This window comes from Athene cunicularia (assembly GCF_003259725.1).
Source record: "Athene cunicularia isolate RWA chromosome 19 unlocalized genomic scaffold, athCun1 chr19_part1, whole genome shotgun sequence".
Taxonomy (NCBI): Eukaryota; Metazoa; Chordata; class Aves; order Strigiformes; family Strigidae; genus Athene; species Athene cunicularia.
Genome location: NW_020799124.1, coordinates 1,139,864 through 1,166,375, shown reverse-complemented (window position 1 = coordinate 1,166,375; position 26,512 = coordinate 1,139,864). Strand labels below are relative to the sequence as shown.

The 26,512-nt window shown below is 45.6% G+C and overlaps 1 protein-coding gene across 1 annotated transcript in view; it reads right to left on the bottom strand.

Moving 5' to 3' along the window:
- The window catches only part of NF1 (neurofibromin 1), a 153,564-nt gene extending 132,180 nt beyond the window's left edge, over positions 1–21,384 (bottom strand). The window contains exon 1 of the mRNA XM_026861758.1: positions 21,296–21,384. The gene's annotated coding sequence lies outside the window, so the exon portion shown is untranslated. The remainder of the gene's footprint in view (positions 1–21,295) is intronic.
- Positions 21,385–26,512: the final 5,128 nt, after the last annotated feature.

Genomic DNA, 26,512 nt, shown 5'->3' with positions numbered 1-26,512 from the left:
GAAAAGGACGTGCCCTGGCTCAGTGCTCACAGCTGCAGGGGAATAGAGACTGCACAGCCAGCCCTGTACTTGGCGAGGAAGGGTCTCTTTGCAGCTAATCTGCACAATCAGACCTGCAGGGCTTGATTTAAACAAAACTGCTACTGTCCGCAGAATGGTACACAGGCCAGATCCTGAGCTCTTTTGGCAACAGACTCCAAGAGAAATGAATTCAAGATGTCCATCTGTGCGGATGGAGAGCTTCTTAAATTACCCTTTTCCTATGGAGTTCTTTGCCCAGGAAAGCTAAGCCAGCACCAGACCCCAGATTCAGCCCCCCAGAGATCCTTATATATCAGCTGGGAGGATGCTTTGTGCCATGTGAGGCGTAGAGAATGGTTCCTCATTTTATTACCAGTTCTGTCTAGTAATTCATAAGAAAAGTGTTGTTGAGGGGTTTTTTTTAGCTTAGTTTTTTTCTTAAATCTATAACAGTTCTTGGCTTCAACAGCAGATGTGATTAGCTGCTTATTATTCAGAAATAAACCAGTATTTGGAGCAACCAATTATCTCAAATCATACTTTAATCAAAATGTAAGTCAGTAGCATATAGGGGGAAATGTAAGGATAATAGCCTTCAGACTGTTTATGGAAATCTGTACATGTTTGAATTATCTTCATTTGTGCAATACAGCAGCATTCAAGCCTTTAATAAACAAGCCTCTCTGGTCCAAAGAACTCCTGAATCCATGAACAGAAAATGTAACCCCTCACTTACAGGTAAATAAATGAGGCACAAAAGGGACCCCAAGGAAAACCGTGGCCAGCCTCAGAATTTGATTTTCCTCCCTGTTGTGGTAAGACTGTACCTTTGGCACACGCCTGTCTTGCATTACAGAACACATACCAAACACTGCTTAAAGTCAGTCTACAGAGACCACTCCAGAGATTTTACTTCATTCATCACAGATCCAGCTTTGCTGCTGCCTTGATTTTCTCTGCTCTTTCAAAACACTAGTCTTCTGGTTTCACACCAAGGATCAATACTCTTAAAAGCTCAATTTCCAGAGCAAAATGATCTGAACTGAATCTCATCTCAAAGCAAGAGGAGCAAAATTTCGTTATCTTTCTAGAGAGATGTTTGAGAACATGATCTTTATTTCTGTACCAAGATCAAGAGGTACCAAGGTACCCGGATCATGTTATTTTTAAGGCTACATGCTCTTTAAAAACAGGCTCAGCATTTTATCCCGACCCTCACACTTCAGATGAGTGCATCTGGCAGCCGGACACCCAGCCCTGACCCTGTGTGTATCCTGGCGAGTTTTTACTTTCACATATGACTTGGGCTGAGATCTGTTCAACTTCTCCTGAAAAGCTGGGATTGATTTGACTTGTTGCTGTACTCTTGCTGGAAAAAAATGGCCTGAGGGAGGAAAGAAGGAGAAGAAACCCCCTTAAAAAAACCCCCAAAACCTAAACAAAATCCAGTTATGATAATCAATTTGTGAGAATTCGTCTTCCCCCCAGAGCAGAGCCCTTTCTGGGTCTGCAGTGCTCTCTGCTGGGTGACCCACGCTATTGCTCACCTTGTGAAATGGAAAGAGCCTCTGCGATGGAAAGCGAGGGAGCTGCTGCCTGCCAGGTACGTCCCCTTGGCTCAGAGTTCTGACAAAAACGTTGAGCTCTGTGTGGTCAAGCTTCAGGGTGCCACCTGCTCTATAACGGCAGAGATTGCTTGCAAACAAGAGAAATGTGGCCAAACCCCCAGCATCCTGCTGTTAGCAAATGTCTGCTGTCCTCCATCTGATGTGCTTGGTGTCAGCTGCCATGGGATGTGATCCTGGAGTGTATTTCCAACTCCTACAAGCTTTACTCACTGGAATAAAACGTAACTTTTCAGTAGTTGCAATGTTATAATAGTGGCTTTCATCAAAAGGTACTGGGAGGCCGTACTGCCAGCAAAGGGATTCTCACACAGACCAGCTGGAGGGGCAAAACTTCCAGTCTCTCAGGCATTTGAGGACACATGGGGAAGGAGGCAGGAGAAGGTGCAACCGACTCCTTCCCCGGTGGCTCTTCAGCAGCTCCAGAGCTGTTACCATTAAGGCTGGTGCAGGACCCCACGGTTCCTCTGCACTGTGACTGTCCTGAGCTGTGATCGGGGACAGGGACACCACCTGCAGGACTGCTTCCCCAGGCAAGTGCATTGCTCACCTCCGCAGGCTCCTGACGTTGGCTGGTGACCTCCCCACCGTTACGCACAACGGTAGAGGCTGAGGTCAGAGTGGGGAAAGTAGCTCTCCAGCAGGTAATACCACCACATGGGTGTGTTTGCACAGGGATTTGCAGTTTGGCCTGGGTTTGGAGGTGAGACTCTGGCAGCACCTCTACTCGGCATCATAACAGCCCTTTGCATCCTGCTGCAGATCAGATTTGTCAGCTTTAGACACAGAAAATGAGCTGTGTGGGATTTTTTGTCCCACTAGTGTCTTGGCTTGTTGGAAGTGGCGAGCTGCTTGACTACGTTGTAAGCAACAGCATCGAGTACGACAGAATTCTGCCAAGGCTGGGAGACAAACCTGAGGCTCCTTTTGTTTCCCCTGCTTTACTCTGGAAAGAGCCAATGCATGAAAAACAAGCGGTCCCAGAAAACCAAATAGATATAAGACTTCAATGCTTTCTTTTCCTGAATACACACCTCTGTCGGCTCTTTAGTCTCTCATCCCTTCAGGGCGTCGGGCCACATGTGAACTGCTGCCCTTGGAGAGGAAGAGGAAGGAAATCACACATCATGCACAGCTTTCTAGGCCTTTCTTGATACACTGTGTATGAATCATCAGAGTGTGACGGCAGCCTGATGGTGACTAGAGACTGGCATCTATCAAAACTTGGTTTCCTCTTTTAAAGTTGCTCACTGACATCTGCAAGCAGTATTTTTGTGGGCCTGCAAACAATCATGCTTTTGTTTGGTGAGGCTGTATTGGAAGAGTCCTTTTGCTGGAAAGTGTCAGGAGAGTTCCAGCTAAAGCTGCTTATTTTCATCACTTCTGGGAAAGACCAGTCTGGCTCCTGGCCTAAGGAAGAGTGGAAAAACTGCTCTTCCAGCAAGTATTGAGGAATTGCTTTCTGAAATTGTCCCAGACACAATGAAGTCACCACTCTATAGGCCTCCAGCTTCATAACAGCTTTGTTCCTCTGTCACACATAGATGACATTTTGTTAAAGAATTGAGGTTTTGTTTCAACTTTTAACATCTTAACGTTCTGGTTTGCTCACCATCCCCGAGTCTTGCAAATAATGTCTTTCACTGCTATGAAGTTAACGTTTCCTTTTCCACTAAAGCAGCTGTGGGAAAACTGGATTTAAGATGCAAGTAACTTGATTCTACTTCAATCTCTGCAATGTTTCATGTAGCCTTCACATCTTGGTGCCTCAGTTCCTAACTGTCCCATTACCTTACATATGACCCGTTAAATACACGTTCAAACATCTGAAAAGTGACACAAAGCTAACTTTAAAGCAATTACATAAACCTGTGTTCTTTATCGCTGCCTTCTGAGACCCATGCAGTCATACCTGCAAGCTTCTTTTTCCTCCTGAAGTCATGAAGAATTTGCTTATTTTTTGTTATTAAAGTTAAAGTTGAGGTTTAGGTGAAACCACATGACTCCAGGAAATGGGGCTTTTAAGTGAGAACACTTAACTGTAAGATTTTGAGACCAGGCAGATGAGTAAGAGGGGGAGCTGAGTTACTTAGGTGACAAAGGCAAGGTCTGTAGGTCAAGACAATTATCTCATATTCAGGCACCATCCCTCCCTGCACCATCAAGGTCACTTTCCAATAGCTGCCATAGGAATAATGTTTTTGTGGCTTTTTAAAGGATAGCATCACTTGGATTTTGGTACCAAACACTTCTGAGGGATGAGCAATGGCCAGTTAAGAGGGCCCAAGGATGTTTGCTTCTAACAAACCAGCAGAGTGAACTGGGCGTGGCAGGAATGCAGGGTCTCCTGGAGTACCTGTATCACCGATGCCAGTGGTTTTGCTCAGTGGTTATCATCACACTCATCCAGGGGGACAAAGAGCCTCTTCCTTGTTGACAAAGCAACCTCAGGCTTGCAACATCACACCCATCATTTATCTTATAGAAGTCTCCTTAAGGAAGTGCCTTTAGGAGGGGTTATAACCGGGCGGTGCTCACGGACAGGAAAGAAGTTCCAGGAATAGCAGGTATGAAATCATGCCTCTAGCCCATGTGCAATCCAAGGACTATTTTTAGGAAGAAGCCTAAACTGGAAGTTTAACAGTGGGTCTTTTTGGACTTGTTTGCTATAAAAATGAAGATAGTTAAGTGAGCATTGCCTGAGTCTACACAGTCACATGAAATACCCAAGGGTGCCAAAGAGACCTTTTCAGTGGAGTAGAGAGGCTAAAATTAGCAAGGTCATGGGAGAATGTTTAGGAAAATGCCTGAGAGGGGTATTTACAGAGGGAGGGGACCTTGAGTGACTTGCATGACATGCACCCAGAGTCAGGGCAAACGGTGCTGAGCACCTACTGTGCCTTTGATATTCTTACCTTTAATTTACCTCTGCAGGTAGTATGACTATCATGGCCTCATTAATAAGGCATCTAAGCATCACCTACTCTGACATCACGATACCTTTGGGAGGCAGAGAAGTTCTGGAGTACATTTGAAACGCAGAAGCTGGGAAACTTACCCAAAGACACACATGAAGTCTGTGTCACATCAGAGATGTAAACATAGGTTTCCTGTGTCTTTGGTTAATACTTGCATTATGGAGGTGCGTGTTCTTTCTTTAAAAACAAAAGAAATGGGGTTGGCTCCTAGAAATGAGAAACCAGAATTTTGACGATGCCTTATTTCTTAGCAGATGTGCTGATTATTTGGTAACCCTTAATTTATCAACTGGAAATAGAATGAATGAGTCTTGTTAAATTACTTAATCTACTAGTAAAATGTTAAGATCTATGTAAGATAATGCTCTCCTGTTCTCCTTGGCCTTTTAATTCAGGCCTAATACTGGACGCTGCTATTTCTTTTGAGTTAAAACTTTGGTTTCCTTACTTAAGCACAGGACTCGCTGGGCCAGAGAGACTTGGTGTGGCTGCTGGAGGTCAGTTTCTTTAAATAAAAAGTAATCCAGATCAATGTGGGATTACAGGGCACAAAATCTCCTCATGGCTAAGCAGGGTCAGTGTTCTTGGATGGCAAAACTGCCCTGAAGTTTTAGTTTGCAATAAAATACTTGGCTTCTGGCTGGCTGCTGGGTTCCCTCCCAGCAATGAGCTTGCCATGGTACTATCTTGCTTTTAACTTGACTACCCACCCTGGTGCAGCTGAAAGGATGTGCTCCACGTGCCCCCAGGATTCCAGCAGGCACAGCTCAGGGCCTGCTGTGCTCAGTGCAGATGCAGCCCCAGGTGCTGAGCCCTGCAGAAAATTTGTCTTTTTCTTGGGTGCCAAAAGGTCAGCTGAGCACACAGGAAAATCCAACCCTATACAGCTGGCATCACTACTTCCCTCACTGCTGTTTGGATTCAGCAGTGTTTCTGGTCCCAGTGGCCAACTTGCAGTGTTGTGGCAAAAGATTAGATCTTATCTGTGTTCAAAGAAATTGTAAATGAATTCTGAATGTGTATACAAGGCCAAATCCAGAGTTATGCAGAGCCAGTGACTTCCACAGGGAGCCAAGTGTCATTCTGAAATTGCCTCAACACACATCCATAATCACCCCTGATTTTAGGGTCTCTGTGTTAGGACACTTTATCATCATAAAGAGCCTTTCCTGTGTCTTGTTTGTTTTTCCCTATTTATTTTTATCTCCTATGAAATCATCACTAGCATCAGGAGCTATTTCAATTGTCCCTGTGCTTCTGACAGAAGTGGGAACGTTCTGCGCAGACTGAGGCTCAGCAGAGGCGCCAAGCGCTCAGAGCTCACTTCAGGAAGAACCTTTACAACAGGATTCCCCACTACGGCCCAGAGGGTGTTACACAACAGGATCCCACGGGGTGCCACAGATCCCTTACCCCACCCCAAGAAAGGAGGGATGCCAGGGGGCTCTGTCCCCAGGACAAATGTCCATTGTGGTTGCTGAATGACACATCTGCCTGCTAGAAATAGCCTTCTGATGACCCGCTGAGTCGTGAGCGAGCTTACAGCTGGCCACCAGCCTGAAGTTACTTCAAAGCTCTGAGCTGGGCCCAAGGGGTCCAACATCCTCTTCCTCTGGGCTTGCACAACACCTGTGCTTAAGCAACAGCCACCACCAGAAGCTCCTTTTCCTGATCAGAGATGCTAAGACCTACACATCAAGGGCTGAAGGAAAAGCTATGCCAAGAACAACAAAGACAACTTCTACTGGCAACTCTGCCTTTGAGGAAAGTGGGATGTTGCTTTTGCAGGACATTAGCAACGATTTTAGAATAGCTGTGTTTAGAAAAAATAACTTCGACAACAGGAAACAAAGAAGGGAAAGCTCCGAAACCAAAGTTATCCAGCAGAGAATACATCACAGTGTGGGACTCAAACCACTAAAACAGCCACCTGAAAAAGTATTTCAGCAAGACAGGAGAGTGAGTAACTCTTAGAGATTGTTACTCTGAAGTGGAGATGGCTTGAGGTCACCTCCACGTTTCAGCTATCGGTAGGGGTGGAATGGGTAGGCACCATTCCCATCAGACTGATCCAAATGACCCCGAGTGCAGCTCCTTTCGTCATGCCCACAACAAGAGGAACTGGAGGCTCTCACGAGCAGTGCTGCTGAGAAGAAAGTAGATTTGACAATGATTTATGCAGTCAGGCTGTTATGACCATTGCTGATTTACTCTCTCCCAGAGCACCTCAGAGACTCTTGCTCCTGTCGTTTATATATATATATATAAAGTATACACCCTCTGCTGTTATATAAACACACACACAGAGACAGATTGCAAATGTTTAGGGGCAAGAACCATTTTCCTATTCTAGATCTGCCCCTAGTGGGGAGGCAGTCCCTGACTGAGGCTCCTAGGGCAAAAAACATGAATAAATGCATGGCATGATGAAGAAAAGAATATTTAGGTCCATAAATTGTAGATCCACAGTTGATGCAAGAGGCCTGTGTAAGTTGAGGACTGGACGTGGGGGCAGCAGTTTGCGTTTCCTGACATGCTGCAAGTATTCCTTGTGCATGCAACAGCACCTGGACACAAGGGGTCAGAGGCCAGGGAGCAGAAGAGCCCTGAGGTCTGACTCCCAGCTTATTTATGCTGCTGTTATTCCAGCGGTTAAGATAATGCGAGAGGGCTGCTCTTGATTTATGAACATTTAAAGCAAGCAGGTCCTTTAGCTATCCTGCACGTGGCTCGGTTAAAGCAGAGGGGATCTCTAGGTTGTATTTTACAGGATTCGTGGTGGGTGGTAGAGAAAACAGAGACTACAAGAGGAAGACAGGGAGTGCATCCACCCTCACCCTCGAGCCCCGGGTGTACACCCAGGCCTGGAAACTCTCCATGGCCACACGGCTGCCTGAAGGCGGCACCGGCGTGTGCAGCTCCCCTCATGAACACGGCTGTCTCCCAGCAGGATGACATTTTTTCATTTCCTGCGATTGTCAGCAGTTCCCGCTGGGAGCCCCGCGGCCGGCCCTGCGCCCTAGCTGCTCCTGCACACCTGTGGGGACGCGGCGGGGGGAGGCCGCCAGGCCTGGCCTGGCTGGGCTCAGCCTGGCTGCAGAGGGCACCAACGCCTTGGGAAGAACCGGCCAGGGCAAACCTTGCTGTGCTGGTGGGGAGGCAAGAGGGATTGGCGAGGGGGCAAGGGACAAAGCCCAGCCTTGTGGCCGTTTCCAGCTGTACCAGCACAGCCTTACGGGAACACCCTAAACCCTGTTACAAAAGGCTTGTGCTGGTCCAGGACCGGCCGGCGATGCTGCTGTGGCACTGGGGAGTGAGGGGGGAGAGGAGGGGAGTCACAGCCTCGAGGGACTCGGCTCCTCCAGGCAGTGGCTGCACACCAAAACCAGTAGCAATAAACACATTGGCCCAACCTGCTCCATTTCTTACTTAAGTCATTTCCCAGACTGGGAGAAAATGCAGAATTGTGCAATAGTACTGGGTAGCTGTTCTCTCACTGTTGTGTCACCCTGAGGCCCACTAAAAGCCAAACATGCCGCTCATTGCTGAGAGAGGTGATGAAGCCTCAGCACAGCGGGTGAGCTCTGGCCTCCTGCCTAGGAAGGCCCAACCCAGGTGTTGTGCAGAGAGGAGCTCACAGGAAGGGCTGTCACCTCCACAGCAACACTATCACCAATGTCACCGTAACCTACCCTGGCTCGGACACGCTTCTGCCCCTGAGTTTGTTGTAGCCACGAACAAAAGCTCTCGTAGCATTTGCAGAGGTGTAAAAGGGGTTTAGGGGCTCACACTCACTGCTTTTCAGAAAATGTACTACAGTCCCAGCGAAAGTGGGACGTTGTCCTGACTACCCTCCTTACCTACACAGCTGAATGCACTAGGGAGCAAAATAATCCACCCAAGAAGGACTTTCTCAGGACACATCACAGTCACTTTCCTGACAATTAATCACACAGTGAACTTGTTTCCCTCCTGGTTGACAAGTGCTCACTCCAGCAGAGAACAAAGTGGTTGATGTGAGAGAAACCAGCCCTATATAACAGCTGAGAGTTTGATGGGTGACCGTATTCTTTAGCTTCTGATAAATTCAGTGATTCTGTGTCTTCCTTGGGCTTTACTGGAGGACGCTCGTCATGCAATACAGGGAGAACGGGTTAAAGAACCATGTCTGGTTTGGCAGAAGGAGCAACAGTTTAGAGACAAGTCAATTGGGAGCCTGTTGAAGACTTCAGGAGACACTGGATGAAGCCCATAGGGAACAGGAAATAGGCACTACTCTTTATCTGCAACATCAGTGCTTCATGTTCAGCAGCCTCCACAGACAGCTAGCATCTGTTCTGCAACTCCTCTGTAGTACAGAAGCATTTATACATTTTTTTATTCCAGCATCTTTAAATAGCCCTATTTTGCGTGAAAATTGTTGAACCTTTTACTGCACATTCTAAGTGGGAGACAAGATCTCAGCCCTGAACATTCCAAACGTGTCAGTAGTTCAAATTTTCATGTGAGTTTAGCAGACAAGATCCTTTGTTCACAGTGACAGAAAAGGACTACATTTTCCCTGTGACCTCATCATTTACTCCCTTTGTGACATCATTGCAGAATATTTATTGAAGTAACTTGATAAGCTCTTCAGGGTTGGGTTTTTGGGTTTTTTTTGTATTTCACTTTTCAATCAGTAAGAGCTCCATTGTTGCTACAGATAAGCAGCCATTTTGGCTTAGAGTGCAAACTGCAGATAAGATGACTGTCTCCTGGAGGCTTTTGTTGTCTCTTTTTGCTCGTGGTTTTTGTTTCTCCCCCCCTCTCTATGAAAGTTCTCTGTGAGGCTGTTCTCTGTGTGGGAAAGAACAGCGATCACAACTGCTCCCACAAGTGGCTGTGGAATCTGTGCTGCCCTTGGGACTCCCAGCCTGAATCTGCAAGTCTCACTCCCAGGTGTGAGCTGGCACCCCCTGATACTGCAGTAACTCAGCCTTTCCCCAGCACCCCGCAGAGCGGCTGGAGCTGGGCAGTGTCTTAAGTGGCTAACGCTCTCTGGGAAAGGTGTCTGTGACCCAGAACCTGGGAACTGGGATCCTTCCAGCATGAAAACGGACCCAACTCTGTATCAGCCAGGAAAACACCAATTCTGTGACCTTACAGCAAGATACACAGGAAGAGAATCCTTCACCTTCTATGTGCTGAAGGAAATAACCAGGGAGTCTAGGATCTGGCAAAGAGAAAAGGAATTCAATTTCAGTTACAAGAACAGAGTAGTGCTGCAAGCTGAAGAGAAAGTTTTAGCCAGAAATACAGGATTCATCCAGCAGGTTCTGATCCCTATGATTGAGCTGCACAGAGGCCACTGCACCTCTGCACTTCCCTGCTCTCTGAAACAGGCTGATATTTATTTACCTGCCCTGACATGGAGTCACCTGACTCGGTGAATGCTAGCAGACTGCCAGTGGCTATCACTTCTAGAGCTTAGAACTTTTCTACTGAATCATATATACCACAGCCCAGGTCAGGTGGATTTGATGTGTGTCCAATCACTTTTGTTTTCCCTTTTACCAAATAATTTAAAATCACAAGACTGCTATGAAGAGCTGACCTACAAACAATCATTTCCATATAAAGCTCCCATCGGATTGTAGTTGCTTTTCATCTAAGTTTTTGCAGCTCCTAGGAACAGAATGGAGCTGTTCTGACCATCCAGCACACACGTGGACAGACCAGGTCAGAGCCTTCTCCGGGGATACCCTGACTGCATTCCTGTTCTTCACTATCACAGTCCCAGGTAATAATCAGGAGGGAGTGCCCAGTCACGTGGGGATGAGCCAGTCCAGTCTATTTCCTGATTTTCCAGGTCAACAATTCCTTGTATCGCTTCACCCGCGCAGAGCGTTTCCCAGGCTACCAGATGAAACACTTGCAGTCCACTTCCAGCCCTGCTAGGAACCCACAGCTCAAGACAGACAATTACCTTTCCTTCCCGTCTTCCCTGGGTCCTGCAAGGCTTTGAGCAACACTTGTCTCTAGTCACTTTAGGGCCCAGCCTATTAGGGCTTCTAAAAAGTTCCTCTAAATAGAAGTCATCATGATAAATTACTCCTAATTAAATAATCAAGCTTTTCAAAAACCTTGTGAAAGAGGTAGTTAGGTAAATTTTATCAGCCCCAGTTTACAAGGAGATCGCAAGATTACCCGAGACATGCCCAAAGCGACATAGCACATAGAACCAGAAGGCAAGGCAGGGCTGCATTCCTCTCCTAATGCCATGCTGTAATCTCCAGAGAGCACTGCCTCCACAGCCAGCCTTTATCATCAGGGCCTCCTCTCCAGGAAGAGTTCTCTCTTTTCTTCACCTTCCTACATCACAGATTTTGCTTCTTTAAAACATTCTGGAAGAGGCAGTCCTAGCACCTGAGCTGCTCCTGACTGAGGAGTCCATCCTTGTTCACAGGCAACTGCAGCACTTACTAAACCTGCCTTGCACCTTGTCAGGGCTTACAGCAAGCACTGTGCTAATTCAGACTGACCTCCAACTATAAATTCTCCCAGCATCCCCCCTGCTTCAGGCAGGTTAATTGAGTACTGAAGATAATAAATTACAGCTGGTTTGTAAGCACCTGAATTGATAATTCTCATCATTTGCTAAGCTTTTTTTGTTCCCCCACAGATGCTCCATGCCCTGTTAATTTTCAGCCTGTTTCTCCACAGTGCTTCCCCCATCCTGCTTCATCCCCACCACCACACCTACAATATTTGTGTATCTTCAGTTGTTTGCAATATTTTAACTTACTTCATCAGGATACCTGTGTTTCCTGAGAAATGTTTTTTCCAGAAATGTATTTTCCAGAAGAGTGGTGTTATAGGAGGTGGGGGTGATGGATGGCTCAGGCCATGTTCTCCCTGCATCCCACAACTTAGGCAGCATTAAAAAAAAAAAAAAAAAAAAAAAAAAAAAAAAGGCTGTCTTAACACATTTATAACTGTCACTTCAGCCTAGAAAATAGATATCCTGAGGGAAAACCCAAACCCTAGCAGGTATTTACTATTTCTGCATCTCCTGGTATTCTTATTACTTGTTGTGGTATCTGTTTGATTTCTCTGCACATAATTGCCTCAGTGTATACACCTTTGAGGCACCTGTTAAAAAGAAAGGGTTAAATAAAAATACCCAGTGCCACAGATGTGCATTTTGATGACTGCTAAGTGCTATGCCTCTCCATTATTCACAAGGCTCTACCAGCCTGCGCTCAGCAGGAATGCCATATGTAGGATTAAAGGAAGCAACAGAACAAGAACAAAAGTCAGGTTTCCCTGGCAGCACAGCTGATGTGCCTTTCTACTGTGTTGCTTTATCCATCTCACAGAATAGCGATAGCCCTTGCAGAAGAGAGAAATAAATTATGCCTTAATTAAGCCCTTTTTTTTTCTGCTTTTCTTGTGTGCCCAGTGAGGGAAGGCTGTGTCATTCTAATTGCATCCATTTAGAAAAAAAAAAATTATACTTAGAACCTTAGACCCTTGGAAATATTCTATACGGCAGACAAGTCCCTAACATACCTCATCTATTGCAGTCCACATGGTTATTTTTCACTTGCTCAAGGTGCAGACAAAACCCTGTGTTCTTTTCTCAGCTCAGCTGCTAAGGCATAACTTCACTTTTAATTCCCCTCTGTAATTCCCAGCTGCTTTTCTGGGAGCAAAGCTACCCTGTCTGGGGATGTCGGCTTGTGCTGACCGCAAAAGCCTGGGTAACTCGATTCAAGGAACAAGCAGAAGAGGGGACAGCCATTCATTTCCAGCTTACCTCTGAAAGAGCGTATGGCCTCACATGATTAGTCAGGCTGAAATTTGCCTGAAATCAATAAATACTTTATTAGGGAGTCACCCCCCCAGTATTTTCCTCAGGACAGGCAGCAGAGCACGTGGAACAGGCGCTGGTGCGGCCCTGCGCCATGTTCTGGTGCACAGGCCACCTTCACCCCGACGCCTCACGCGCTCAGTCAGTGGTTTGGACTGAGGACTGTCTATGTCATGACTAATGTAATCAGAAGCCAAAAAAAAAAAAAAAAAAAAAAAAAGTGCATTAAGTCTGGACTGCTAAAAGCTAGGTTGAAATGCTTTGACCAAATCACAGTAACAACAATTAACAAGGCTAAATGTCTCCTGTCATAGCCTATTCCCAGCCTTCCCTATACTGCTGTACTAAGCAAAGCAGCCTGTTTGTTTTTCCAGCACAAGCTGACCTTCTGTGCAGTCAATATCTAAAACACATTGTCTGAGAAGAGGGAGTTCACAACATTGAATTATGCAATTATATGAGTGCACCCAAGCGTTTAGCAAGGCAGACTGCATCCATTCCTGCTGACTAGTTGTAATTTTCAGATACATTGGAACTGGCATGTCTTGAAATGTGAATTCTTTGCAGATGGCTGTATCTGCTCAGCATAGAGCTGTAGGCAAAACTCCACTGCGATACTCTGAACAGCTCTCCCATTGTGTGGCTCTGGGGCATGGGAGAGAGAGAAAGATGTGAGCAGAAAGACATTTGCAGCTCCAGTTCTGCTGTTTTCCAGATGGGCCAAGGCTGATAAGCGGAGCTGGGCACATCTCAGTAACAACCCTTCTGACTGTGAAACTTTCCCAGTTTGAAGGGTATGGAGCAGTTAGAGTGTAGACAGAGTAGAGGGAACATTGCCCGGGCTACAATTCATAACCTCACAGCAGAGGTGAACAGCACATGTTCTTTTGAAGACAGCTAGGACAGCCAACAACTGCTGAAATTCTACAGACATTTTTAACAGAAACAGAACTGAAAAGAACCATATGGGTTCTTTCACAGCTTGAACACCTACATAAAATTATTAGCAAGTCCAACATTCTGATTAACCTTCACGGAAACACTTGAATGCGTGTGGTTTTGGTATTTCAGATTTCCTATTTTAAATGTGAATGGTTTATGGTAAATTATGGTGTTTATGGTTTGAGAGGAGCTTTTTTGTTCCATGTTTTGGTAAAAGATAGGTAATACAACTGAACCATGCTTTTGAGTTTGGAGTTTGTAAATCTCAGAGACGGTGCAGAACTACAGAGCTAACAGCCTGAAACTGAAAAGAGGCTCATGGGTGGATGGGAGCTGGAGACATTCTGTTTCAGATAGCTGTGACCGCAATCCCGTCAAGGAAGAAACAACATGAAGCATTTAGATATAGTATTATAAGTTCTAACTTCACTTAGCTCAATGAGCATGTGGAGTAACTCCACTAAGCCAATAATTATCTTTTTTTTATCGTGCCCATTGTAATGGCCAAAATCTGACCTTTTGAAAAGGATTCTGGGAAACACAGATGTGGATCACATCTACCCTTTTCATCCTTGTATTTTTACATCCTAATTGCTCTATATGGTTTAAATAGACATATCAGACAGAGGAAACATTATCATCTTTCCTTCATGGGGAAGGCAGACAGATGAGATGATTTGCCCATGGCTATACTTTCTAAAAGAGCCAGGAACTGAACCAGACTGGTCCAGTCTCAATGTCTCAACCACAGCGTCATCATTCCCTTCCTTGAAACGGCTTCCGAAATCATGATTATACCGACTGGAAGCCAAAGTAGTGGAAACACGTACTCCCAATAAACCGCAAGCTGCAGTTATGGGCTCTTTCCTTGCACTGCCTAAATGAAGTTTCAGAGTATTTCCCTTAGTTCTTCAGGGCATAAAAATGTATTCTGACTTGAAGAGGAGACAGATTTACCAAGATGAATCTGTTGGTTTTGAAAGCTGTTTTCAATTTTTATTGAACAGGACTTTCCCATGGGAAAGAAACACAACACGCTGCTTTGTACCAGCATCTCCTTTCCCTATATCTATGATTTGATTTGTAGGGAAGAGGGGGATTGATTTGAGCAAAGAACAAAAAAACTGCATCGAATGGCAGTTCGAATAAGCACCTGAGGTGTGAGAGACACCACTGGTGTCACTGGACCCACTGGTTCTTCAGTCCAGGTAGCTGACCGATTCCTTGCACTCTGCCACTTCCCTCTCATGGCTTAGTGTTCATGCTCTGGGTTACTCCAGTCCTGATGGTAAACCACACAGGAGGAGGGCTGCTGCAAATATGTCGCATTAGTGTAATGCAAGTGACCAAAAACTGCAAAAGCTGGCAACTCAGATCTTGTGTGGCATGTTTGGAAATATATTGTCTATAAAAAGACTTGAGAATAAAAACAAGGAAGGAAGCAGGAGAGGCATGCAGATGGCTGTTGTAGGACTGGTGTCACTCTACTTCAGTCAGAAAAAAATTCCTCCCTGGTTTTACAGATAGCTTTGGAAAGAGGATGTGCCGGTATTACTTCCTGACACTGGGGGTTTGTTATCGGTGTGTATGACGGGAGACAGCACTCCAGAGAGGGAAAGGTCTGGGTAAGCTGGTCTTCATCCCCAAGTACAGACAGATCCAACTTTCCGACTGCCTCTGCTTGATGATCAAGCTGAGACTAAAAGTCCTCTCTCTCTTCCTTCAGATGAGTGTCCAAGCTCCCGTAGGACACACCACATGCGAGGCACACAAAAGTTTTATTTTCTTAAGACAATTCTTTTCTATGTTTTCCTAGAAGTTTTTGCCTTCAGACAGATTTGCTTCTCCCCTGTTAGTATGCTCAGAAAATAGAGTGGCACCAATTTCAGGACTCGCAGTTAGAATTCCCGATTTCTCAGTCAGCAGCTGCGAATCATCTGCTATTTAGTGATAAGCTGGTCATTCAGCCCTGTGGCTTCTGCTCAGAACCTGCCCATGAGCTAACTGGAGTCAAGGGGAGTCTCTCCCCTGCTCTGTATCGGACCTACACCACTACTCACAGACATGCTGAAAAGATCAGTGCCCCATGGAAGTATGAAGTCTTCTGTGAGCTTTTTCAACTCACTCTTTTCTCCTAATGAAAATAACTTGCTGTTTGGGGTACACAGGGATCATTCCAATGGCAAAAGCTGGGCTTCTTCCATGAACAGAGTGAGACAAGCCAGAGTGAGAAAATGTACGACAACAAGCTCTGATTTAGCAAAATACTTGGGCCTGTGCTGGTTTGTGTTCCTTTCCAAGGCAGCACCTGAAAATGTGCTGTGGCAAAGCCTGGGCAGTAGCCATTAAAATCAGACACTAATTTTTGACTTCAGTATAAATGTTTCTGTCATATTGACTACTGTGGCACTTAAGCATGGACTTAAAATTAACTCCATGCTTAGACAACATCCTGAATAAAAACACTTCCCTGCGCTGAGACCTCTGTCCTTATTGTAGTACTCAGGTCTTGTCAGGCAATATTCCCCCTCGGAAAACAACGGGGACTTTTACCTTGTGAAATGCAGAAGCAGCAGCAGCCAGGGCCAGCTGACTACTTCTCAGCTGGCTGAATTTTTCAATTTTGTAGTGAGAGCAGAGGTAAAGAAACATGCAAGCTGCTGGATCAGGAAAAACGAAGCTCAAATAGGAGGGAAAGTGGTAAGGGTTTACTTTGTCCTTTCCTGTACATTTGTCTGCCGTGAATGCAAAGGCTTCCTATTTGGTGCTGTGGGGTGAGAGCCAGAATTTTCAAAACTTTGGCTCAGCTCCTGCTAGCATTCATGTTCTGCTTATCTTGCTTCCGGTGCAAATCACTTCCAGAGATGGTGTTATTGAGAAAGTCGATGATTGTGATGGAACTGAGGAAGAAGAGTTAGCAGAAAACCAGGAGACTGAATTCAAATGCTGACAAGAACTGGCCATGACCATTCTCTCTCCAGACATTATCAGCAAGATTAGAGTGTGTGTTTGTGCAGAACTGGGGCAGCTGAGCCCTACCACGCTAGCAGTCACTGACAGAAATAGGCTAGTGAGACAGGCTGTGCTTTCTAGCACTTTCTGTCTAAGAAGATTTTTCTAAAATCAGAGCCAAGGCACCCATCTCAGGTATGTGTATGATCCTCATCAGCAGGCTACCCTCTTCTCCGCGGGGAAGCAGGCAGGAGAGCAGGACTGCAGGACTGCGATTGCAGTGGGACTGCAGCGTGCCCACACCCGACCACAGCCAGAAAATGCAGCTCAGGAATAAAAGGTTGACCACTGCAAAGGGAGAATCAGTTCAGAGCTGGATTTCTAAATCACCTTGTTCTGTATGTGCTCTGGTTTAGCAAGTACATCTCCAAGCCTGACTTATGCACAACTTGCGTTCAGAAATCTTGGCTGAGTCAGGGCCAGTATCAGGAGCTAGAACGTAACACTCTGCATCTCAGTTTTACAGCCCAGTATTTCAGATTGCCCTTATCCATCCTGCCTCTCCAGAATGTTCCGCAGCACTGAAGCAGGACCATGAAGCACTTAACATGATCAACCATGAATATAACTGCCTAGCAGCGTGTGCGAGTACGCACTGCAGGGAAAGGTTGGTAAAAGTGTCAGCACAAACAGCTCAAAGGCTTTTTGACACCAAAGGGATCAAAACTCAGCCTTCTGGTTGTATGGTTTAAATTGCCTCTCTTTGTCTGAAATGGTCTGTTCTATGAGACTTTATTCTGACTATCATGATGACATGTTTAGGATTATCATACGTTATAACCACTGAACTGGAATGGAGAGCATTTCTACGGTGTGCTTTCAAAATGAGAAACTTAAGTCAAATGTTAATGTAAAAATTATGCCCACTGGATTTTATAAAGACTTCTAGTCTGTTTGAGGAGACTGCAGAATATATGGTTTACTATTTTCTGTACCATCATCAGAAAAAGATTTATCTGCATGTGCATTTGTGCTTGGTGAGTACTTTGGGCAGTGACTATCTGCTGTGTGAGAAGCTAAGTATGTGCATGAAGCCCTGGCTCTTTACACTGAGACAAGCGTTTTCATTTAAAGGAAGTTTTGCATAGGCTTGCACAGAAAGTTTAGGCTATCTTATTACTTCTGGCTCTCATGCTAATGTATGGTATCAGCTGGTTAATTCATGGATGTACTAAATAGCTGAAATACGGTATGACTACCATAACCCACAGCCTGAACAGTATGCTGAGTTCAAGCAGGGATTTGGATAGTAGATGCCCTTAAAGGTGACTTTCAAAAGAAAAAAAAAAAAAGAAATATTTGTTTGCTGAGAACTATGGTGTACAGAAACATCCTAAAGGTATTTTAACATCATCTCTTCTTACTCCTCTTTCACGTGACAAACACCTGATTTGACCAAAACTGTTTCCTATTTATAAACATACCATCAGTGAAGACTCCTGGTACAAATGTCTAGTGGCTGTCCCCATGCTAAGGGGAAGGCAGTACTTTCCGTGAACATGAACAGTACCTTACTGGCATCTCTCCATGCTACCACAGTCAAGGCAACAAAAAATTTGCAACTCCAAGGGCTCACAACTCAAGACACAACCCTCCTTTATGTCAAGAATTTGGCCTACAATCCATCGTCAGGGGTAGTTCTTTTCTTTGTCTTCTACTTAAGAGCTAAGATGGCAGATTCTTCCTGCTGCTTTTGTTTTTATTTTAGTCTGACTTGCCCTCTCCCTCCAGACTTTGTTTTTAAAAAATGCAGTGGTCCAGTGGAAGCTTTCTCCCTGTGTCCTTCAATATTTTCCTCTTAAACTTGAATCTCAATCCATTGGCTACCTTGAGAGCTGACCCAGTTCTGTACAGCATGGTACAGAGCCCTTGCTCCCCAGGGTCTGTCACTGACTTGTCCCTGCACACAGCTTATATTGCAGCTACAAGCCTGCCATACAGAATGAAAGGAAGGGGTTAATTTTTTTTAGCTAGTTCTGAAAAATAAGGTGCCACTGTGAGCCAGAATTAAAATGAGAATGAATCCAGACTGCAGTTCTTTAGGATATGCGGTATTTTCTATAGATCTCCCTTTGCCTCTTCCCTTCAAAATCCCACTCTGTCTTTAACGTGTATTACAAGCATTATACTGTTTTATACAATTCTAATTAAGAATAGTTAAGTAATGTCATGAAATCTGCTAGACCAGAAACTAAGATTCTCCCTTTAAATATGCTTCTCTACGAAACAACCTAGTGTTATAGTAATCATTGTGAACAAAGAAAAAATGCCAGACCCTAATCAGCACACAGCAGGGATGGGTCATGAACACGTTTATCTTTCCTCTCACAAGCCCCCCCTGGATAAAGGAAATGCCCTAATACTCAAGGCATCTTGGACACCAGATGGCTGATTATTAGACATTTTATGAAGAGGAAGGAAGTAAAGAGAAACAGCCTGAATTTTCATGGTACTGTAGGGACAGGGGAAAGGAAGGCGGAATGAGGACCTAATCCAAACCTTTCTGACTGGGGAGACACTGATTTCAAAGGACTTTGAATCGGAAGGAACAAAAGATCTGTGCTTGCTTTTCCTTCTGCACATTAATCCTCGTCAAGCACTAGAATGATTGATAGGTGAATAAAACGTCCTTTCTATTATCATCACTGTAATGACTTACTGCTGAGCCAGGTTTTTTGCAGGGGACGGGTTGGAGTTTTTAAACGTTCATAATAATGTTGCAAGTTTTCTTTAGCCTACCTGCAGGCTTTTCATAGACCTGGTCTCCAAGAGCCTGACTCAGTAGAGCCAGCGCAGGCTGTGAGGCAGGAGGAACACCAGAACGCACAGGCAGTTGCTTGCAGAATTCTACCTCCTATGATGGAACTCGACAGGCAATGCCTGCTCCTCCACTAATATGATTTGGCCCAGCCTGTTTTATAGCATCTCAACTTTTAGAAAGCTGTGAAAGCCAGCTCCTTCCATTTTTATCTACTGCGGCGTTCTTGCAGCTCTTCTGAAACAGAGATGTTAGTCCACCCAGGCTCTCCCCAGGGACGACTACGTAACAGAGAGCTACCAGGCATGTGCACCGGAATGCTCAAGGGAGAGAGACCTCACGGGTGTTTCACAATCAGAGGGTGGCAACAGCTCCTCCCAGGTCCCACGTGCAAGTGGAGGGACACAGCTCCATCAGATGTGAGGATGAATCTCGGGAAGAATGCAGATGTTGGATCTAGCGGTTTTTGTGGTCCTGCTCCTCCCATGGAAAGAGATGTGGATTATCCAGCAGGCCCTGCTGATCCCAGGACAGGCTCCTCGCTAGGGGTGTGATGAGAGGCATAATGAATTGCTTGAGAAATGCATGTGGTCACCCGACTTCTGAGGCATTGCGCATACAGATGTGGAAGAAGGGTTGCAGAACTGGAAGTGAGGCCTCCCACGGAACACTGTGAGAACTGGTAGTAACATCTCCCTCCTCACAGAACAGGCTGCCCCAGGAAATATTTGGCTATTTTTTCCTTTTGCCAGTAAAACTGGCATCGAGAAAGAGTTTTGCTGACGGAAGTACGGCACACAGGGGGTGAGGAGTTTCTTCTCCATTTGCCAGTCACCGTAACTACATTTCCCAAAGGCCCTACGCAGGGCGTGCACAGCAGAATCGGGACTCACGTCCTTTCCGTAGGTCTGTCACATCTAACGAATCCAAGAGCACAGGGTATAATGTGAACAGATGATTAACCCGTCCAACTCCTTTTCCTTTATTTAAAACAAGAAAGGGCTTGGGGGAATGAAGCTAATAGCCATGTGGGGTAACAGCTCTGAAAAATGGAATGAGGGACCTGAGCCTTTTTTCACACAGATGAAAGAGGGGCTGTTGTGATGCAGTTCAGTACCGGGCTAATGACAGAGGTAGCGGCAAAAACAACTAAAACCTTCAGCTGTGTTTCAGACTCAGGGCTGTAATCTCCTTATGCAACACACTTGACAAAGCTCTCTTGTGGAATACGAGCCTGCTTTTTCCACCACAGTATATACCCCCTCCCTCACCAGACTGTGGGCTACTGGACTTCATTTGTTTATTTATTTATTATTTTTACTCTTATACCATTTAACGAAATAAACTGGTTGTTCTGCTGCAGATAAAACAAACATGAGGAAGCTGTGCTTGCAGGGATGGGTATGCCTCTCTGTGGGGAAGAGCAGCAGCTCACCTGCCGCAGTGTTTTGAGAGGTAAAGCTGCCTAATTATTTTTTATTATTCCCAAGTTGTTTTATTAACCAAATATTTGGGTTTTTGCCTCATGCACATCTAATGCCAATATACAAATTGCACAAGGGGATTATGCCAGCATGAGTCAATCTTGGGTGTGTTTATCCTCGGAGAGACATAAGCCTCTGTTTCTAGAGGCGGGTGTTTCTTATCCTTGTTAGACCTATGAATATCTTTCGCCAACAAAATTTGTCACTTTTCACTGTCGGCATGTCTGCTGCTAGAACAAACCCCGCAGCCTGGCAGGCCTCCAAGTGGGGTGGGGGCTAAGTCCTCTGTGACTATCATTATTTAGTATTTACATTACAGCAGAGCTTAGAGGCTTCTAGCTGAGATTCAGGCGTTGCCGCGCAAGCAGAGAGTAAAAGACACGTCCTGCCCCAAAAAGTTTATAGTCTAAACAGAAGAGATCGGTGATAAATAGCAGAGAAAAGGCAGCATTAATGCAACACAGCTAATGCTAAAGCAAGACTGCAAAGCCCATGACATTTTTCTAAAAATAAATGTTAATTTTTTAATTTGCTTTATAGACTATTAATATTTGTATATTCAAGCCTTTTTAAAGCTAGAAAGTTTTTGGTTGCTGTAACAGCTGCAATTCCTGATTACTCACGTGACTCCAGGAGGTGAGGTCTTACAAGAAGTACGCATGGCTCCAGTGGATCCAATTTCTGTCCCATTTCGAAGTTCCTTTCTGCTGACCTGTCTACAGAAAACACTGAGTGTAGCCACACAGCTAGTTTCTTGCGTCCTCCATTTGTGGAGCAAGAATTGTTTCCCTTGGATTGCCCAAGCACAATTGTTTTTCCTCCCCCATGAAAATGAGTTTTAAGAATAACAGTAATGTTTAATTTTCACATGTCATCCTCCATTATTCTCAGCCTACAGTTCAGCCTGCTGTATCTATCCATGCCTCACTGGTGTATACCACTGTCAGACCTCTGGATTTGCCGTTCCATTTTAAAATGGCACCTTGCCATTTTAACCAGCAGAAGACTCCTATTAAATTCCTGGGTTCTCTGATGACAGGTGATACAAAAGAAGGAAAAAATGAGCAGACAGAAAGGAGTGGGTGTTTCACCTGCCCAAGGTGGCCTCTACTGTAATTTGTGCACGAGGCTCACCAAGCAGGCAGCTGAGCAGGAAAACGTCTGTGGAAGAAGTGCACCTACGCCAAAAATTTGCTTAAGGTGCAGGCCAAATCTTAAAATGGTTTGGCTCACTTGCAGGCGATGGAGATATTTTAACTGGGGAAAATGGTGAGGACTTGTCCCATGACTACCAGGTTCATTTTCTCTGTATATCCTATAAAGAATATCCAGCAGCATGCCTAAAAATAGGACTTAAGTTTCTCAACTTCACGGCAGACAAGCATGCCAGAACTACTGTGTATTATTGTGCTGCGCTGCAATGAGGAAGGAATACTCTTACTGTCTGTGTAGGAGGAAGCCTTTGAGAAGAAAATCATCGATAATAAAGGCCTCTTTTATCTGAAACACCTAACATTTCAGCTCTTCAAATCCCAACACTGCATTTTCTTAAAACAGGTTTCTATTATGTGTTAAACACATCAAATAGAGTAATTCAGTCTCATCATCTAAATTCAGTGTTGTGATAGCTGAATGAAATTGGGGCAAGCTAGCTAAAAAGGTAATAGAAGCTTTTCATAAAAGCAGCATGTGAAATGCATCAGTGCTTTTCTTTCTTAAGGAAAAAAAAAAAAAAAAGGTCTTTGCTTTTCTCCAGTAAGCTTATGTTACTGAGTTGAAGACCCTTGATATGGTCTATAGGCCAGGACTTCCGAGAGGTGATTAGCAAGGTTAGGACTTTATTGTGGTAGTTAGCAAAGGAAACTTCTTGTCCCAGAGAACCTGGTCTGTGTGGGGAGAGATATGGGGGGCAGCGGGGAAGAGAAATCCTTTCAGTTCTTAAGTCAGTGGCTTACCCAAGGACTTGAACAGTTTTCTCTGATCCAGTTTAGCCATTCCACATTTTATCATTGTTTTCAAAACCACTGGGTTTTTTGATATGCAAAAAAGGGCCATTGTACACTTCACATAGGAATGAAATACCCAATGAGTTTGTGGTTCCCCGGTTCAAGAAAAGAAGTGGTTGTTTTCCTCTACGGAACGCAGTTCTTACGTCTACCACACATAGGCTGTACATTCCAGAAAAAGTCCTTTACCAGTTACTTCCCTGAATCTCTGGGCAAAGCAGCTCACGGTCCTTCTAGCATTGCCCAGCCATGGCATTTTTCTTTTCAAAACCTCAGATAAAGCAGTGTTTTTATCCACCTTTCCTTATAGATAGAGGGCTGTTATTCTAGAGAAATTATCAAGGTTTCACACAAAGTTTGTGGTGAAACAGCAACCTGAATTTAGTTGCTAGTTGACATGCTTTCCTTCCATTTCTTTCTGTATCTTTGTTTTCAAGGCAAAGACTGTGAAAAAATCACAACAGGATCAACACAGCAGAATTTTAAATTGTCTGTACAAGATGCAAGATGCTGGGAAATACTGCTCACTAAGCACAAATGCTAATAAAGGGGAATAAATTTTTTCCTGCCATTCTGAGCTGCATTCTCCAACACACATTCTCAATACAGACCTTGTATGAAACACGACGTGTTTAAGTAATTAAATAAAGACCCTAACATAGATGTGTGTGACAGCTGAACAGAATCAGTGTCCCATCGTAAGAACAGTATATGAGGATGCTCTGTCACGGCTGGTTTTGTGGGTCTGGAAAAAGGGATACGCTCCCCGTGAAATCCTGCGGGCCTCATCCACAAAATCACACTCCCTCCCCGCTCCCATGTTTACACATGTCTGCTCCGGGTATCTCAGCATCACATCTGCTCAGTGGTCACCCTGGATGACGCAGGCTGCAGCTCTGCGGGACACCCCAGGTTGCAGTCCTGCGCGAACACATCTCAGCGCCAGACCGACGGTTTCCCTGTGGGTCAGCGTGTGCAGCTCTGCCTCTTCTTTCAGCCTTGCTGCGGGGCTGGCATGAGAGCAGCTCCCCTGCGCATAACCGGCTTCCACAGGAGAGCACTGAGCGAGTCCCCCCTTCCCCTGGGAGCGAGACAGCCTCACCAACAGGGGCGGCCAGCGATGCTGCGCGCCCCGAAAGCATGGAGTTTAGTCAGCACATTTTTCCATGCAGGCCCCGAGGGCAGCCTTGTGTGCTGGGACTGGAATGCTGCCCACTTATGGTAGCCAGTTAATGAGGCCGGCACTCCCAACGCAGTACACAAACACTTGCAGAGAATGCCAAGTATCTTGTGATGCACAGGCCACAATTTTCCTAGTTTGCTCCCTTACGCAACGCACTGGGTTTCTTGTCTACTAGCAAAAGGATGTTCTCAGGGGGGTATGCAGAGAACGTCTACAAGGATAACAACCCTGTTAATATCTCCCAGTTCCACAGTCACCTGTATTTGAGGTCTCAGTCTGTCAGTGTTCCACAAACTAAAACTTCCAGTGCTAAACTTCCAGTGCTCCTGAGAGGGGCTATTTCTGACCTCACAAGGTCAGAAATACGGAGGTAACAAGCAAAATAAGGTACTTTCCCAAAACCACAGGACTCATCAGATGGCAAACTAATTAAAACCTAATCCAACAAAGCCCTTAGTGCGTATGAAATTTACAGCATGTGAATAATGACAATGAAATCAAATACTTAACCTGACCCACATTCTTGAGAAAATTACTAAACAGCATATGCCACACTACTTGATGCAAACGCACACAAACTAATGTGGATACCAGTATCCATCTAACCATGAGAAAAGCAGCTCAGTGTCACTGCCTCATGTCCTATATTCATATTGTCGTTACCCCCCCTTTTTCTTTTTTTTTTTTCATAAAACTCTCTTCTGTATTGCCACATGTGGCTCAGATGTCATTTTAGCTTTTAAATCCTGGTGTCAATCCTGTCCAAATTAAGGAGGCTGTCTTCTTCTGTCAGCAGGATGCAACTAACTTGCCTTTCTGGATCCCTCACGTCAGATGAACAGTCCTAATTCTTCTAATAACTGGGAGATGCACGATTCCTGCACTGACATCTCAGTCCTGTGCGAGTCAGTCAGACATGTGGGATATGCAACCAAATGCATCTGTAATGCCGTTCCCTGCACCGTTTTTCTAGAGTTACCATTGTGAAAGCTGAAACCACCATGGTTCCACGAGGCATAATAAAGTTCCCTCCTACTCATGACACGAACGAACCCACACAACTATTGCACTCAAGAGTTTATATTCGCTAAAAGATGTTTATAATAATGGCCACTTCATGTACTAGACCTGCACTTATTCTTTCCTAAGTAAATGTTTATGTCAAATAAAACATGTACCTGATCAATTTATGGAAGATTTAGGCAAGGCTATTTTAAGAAAACTCTCTATGGCCTTAGTAAGTGACTTGTTCATAGCCAGCACCGTTCTGATGCTGGTTTTAACCTCCGGACCTTCAGGTCCTTGTGGCCTTTAGCATCAGCAGACACACAGACGGGCTCATCCCGCCGTCTCCGCGCTCCCTCCAGCACCAAGAGCTGCCAGGGGCCTGGCCGGCCCCCCGGCCCCAGCCGGGCCCTCACACCTCCGGAGGCCCAACACTGCCCCTCACCCCTTCTCCTTCCGTGAACCGGCGCCGCAGACTCCTCTAGACCCAGGTGCAAGTCCTGCCGTACCTGCGGGAGGGCTGAGGCGGGCGGTGGCAGCAGGAGCGGTACTGAGGCGGGCAGGCGCCGAGGGGCTGAGGCGGGTGGTGAGAGGCCGATGCGGGCCCTGAGGGAGGCAGTGAGGGTCTGAAGGGCTGAGGCGGGCGATGAGGGGCCGAGGCGGGAGATCAGGGGCTGAGGCGGGAGATCAGGGGCTGAGGCGGGAGATCAGGGGCCGAGGCGGGAGATCAGGGGCTGAGGCGGGAGATGAGGGGCTGAGGCGGGAGATCAGGGGCTGAGGAGGGAGATGAGGGGCTGAGGCGGGAGATCAGAACAAAAGCTGTTCCTAGTGGTAGGTGAGTGTGTGCACACATTCCTCTTAAACATTTATCTGCTTAAACAAATGGGTGCCACATTCACTGCTGATCATAAAATTTATGATCAGAAAGTCTTAGCTGAAAAAATTCTTTGATGCATGGTCCAGTATATGATTTCTCTGGGAATTCAACCAGGTACTGGATCGCTGCCAACAAGTGAAGCTATGGACGTGGACGTGGACTCCGTGCCCTTTGCTCTGTTTCGTTGCCTGTACCAAAATACATGTTGTCAAGCATAGTCTGAGTCTTGCACTTAACTCTCTGCGCCAGTCTGCAGTGTGTTTGCGTACAGACGCAGAGCAGAGCCCCGGGCTGTCGGAGGTGAGGGTCTGTGTTTACTTCCCTAAGTTGTCGTTTCCCGCGGCACAGCGGAGGGCGGTGGGCTGCAGCGCTGTCTGGAGTACCAGGTGGCATTGAGCCGTGTAATTATTGTGCCTGGGTTAACGCGTCAGAAACGCGTGTGTGCTCGTATGGGTTTGCTGTCGGTTGTATCAGAAGAGACAGGTGCTCCGATACCGCAGAGAGCTGGTGTTGCTGATGGTTGGAGCTGTTCAGCTCTAGGCAGGCTCTAGGCAACTCCTCAGGAATCAGTAGTTTAACCAGAAGCTGGGAGCTCGGGGGTCTCCAGAGCCTGCGGTGGTTCTCAGGGTGGCCTTGACGAGTTGCCAAATGCCTCTGTGGATGATGGTTAGTGGCTGCTGGTGGTATGAATGCTGCAAGCTTCGTCTGAATCTACACGTCTTCTGTTCTTGTGCAGAAACTTCATGGAAGAAGAATTAGAAAACTTAGC